The sequence below is a fragment of the Gossypium arboreum genome, chromosome 13 (assembly GCF_025698485.1).
Source record: "Gossypium arboreum isolate Shixiya-1 chromosome 13, ASM2569848v2, whole genome shotgun sequence".
NCBI classification, from domain to species: domain Eukaryota; kingdom Viridiplantae; phylum Streptophyta; class Magnoliopsida; order Malvales; family Malvaceae; genus Gossypium; species Gossypium arboreum.
Genome location: NC_069082.1, coordinates 86,521,940 through 86,523,564, shown reverse-complemented (window position 1 = coordinate 86,523,564; position 1,625 = coordinate 86,521,940). Strand labels below are relative to the sequence as shown.

The 1,625-nt window shown below is 38.4% G+C and overlaps 1 non-coding gene across 1 annotated transcript; it reads right to left on the bottom strand.

Annotated features, from left to right (window-relative positions):
- Positions 1 to 768: 768 nt before the first annotated feature.
- On the bottom strand, positions 769 to 875 carry LOC128287530 (small nucleolar RNA R71). The gene has a single exon (XR_008278230.1). It is a non-coding gene; the product is annotated as a small nucleolar RNA R71 (small nucleolar RNA).
- Positions 876 to 1,625: the final 750 nt, after the last annotated feature.

Sequence of the window (1,625 nt, the reverse complement as noted above, 5' to 3'; positions counted from 1 at the left end):
GAACGAGTAATTATAAATATTTAAAACCTATCACGAAATCACGCAATCAAGTTTTTGGCACCGTTGCCGGGGAACTAAGATATTAGGAACGCTCAATTTTTATTACTTTAGCCATTTATTTTTCTTGCAATTTAATTTAATTTAATTATTATTTATTAACCTAATCTTTCTTTCTCTTGGCATGTTTTTATAGTTTATGACTAGAAGAAACCCGTCGAGACCATTACTTTTTGACGAAGAAATCGATTGTACAATTTGTAGAAACCAAGAGAAATGAGGCGCAGCTTAAGATACACAGAGACCGAGCAAGAAGACGATACTCAACCCCTAACCGAAGAGATGGCCGAAAACCAAGGTAATCAGCTACCTCCTGCAATTGCGGTTAATCAAAATCCTGCTCCACGCACTATGTATGATTATGCTAAACCTTCTTTAACAGGAACTGAATCTAGCATAGTTAGACCTATTGTAGTTGCAAATACTTTTGAATTAAAACCTAACACTATTCAGATGATACAACAATTTGTTCAGTTTGATGGTTTGCAGGATGAAGATCCCAACAATCACTTAGCAAACTTTCTGGAATTTTGCGATACATTTAAAATCAATGGTGTTTCTGATGATGCCATACGTCTTCGGTTGTTTCCCTTTTCATTGAGGAACAAATTTAAACAGTGGTTGAACTCATTACCACGAGGGTCAATTACTACTTGGGAACAAATGACCGAAAAATTTTTACTAAAATATTTTCCGCTGGCTAAAATGGCTAAATTACGTAATGATATGTCTTCTTTTGTGCAGATGGATTTAGAAACACTCTACGATGCATGGGAGAGATACAAGGACCTTCTGAGAAGGTGCCCTCACCAGGGGTTGCTGCTTTGGCTCCAAGTACAAACATTTCACAATGGTCTGAATCCTTTGACTCGGTAAATGGTTGACGCAGCGGCAGGCGGAACTATCAACAATAAAACACCGGAAGATGCCTATGAGTTTATAGAGGAGATGTCACTGAATAACTATCAGTGGCAAGTCATGAGGACAAAGCCAATGAAAATAGCCGGTGTTTATAACATCGATTCAGTCACCATGCTGTCTAATTAGGTAGAATTCTTGAATAAAAAGATTGATGGTTTTCTTAGTTCTTCACAGGTTCAGCCAGTAATGCAGTGCGAAGCAAGTAGCGGTGGAACAAACCATTCGGAATACTAACCTTATGGCCACAGCATGGATAACGAGCAATTAAACTACATGGTTAATAATCCTCTACCTCAAAACAATCCATATAGTAACACTTATAATGCAGGTTGGAGGAACTACCCCAATTTCTTGTGGGGCAGTCAAGGAAATCAAAAACCACAACATCCTCCGGGCTACTAACAACCACCCTACCAACAGGGAAAGAAGCCAAACCTTGAAGAGATGCTCTCAAAGTTTATATCAGTGTTAGAAACCCATTTTCAGAACACCGGGACAGCACTTAAAAATAACAAGCAAAGATTTAAAGCCTTGAAACTCAGATAGGCCAGCTTTCCAAACTAATCTCCGAATGACCACAAGGTAGTTTGCCAAGTAATACCGAACCTAACCTAAGGGAACAACTCAACGCAATTAATATTCAAGAT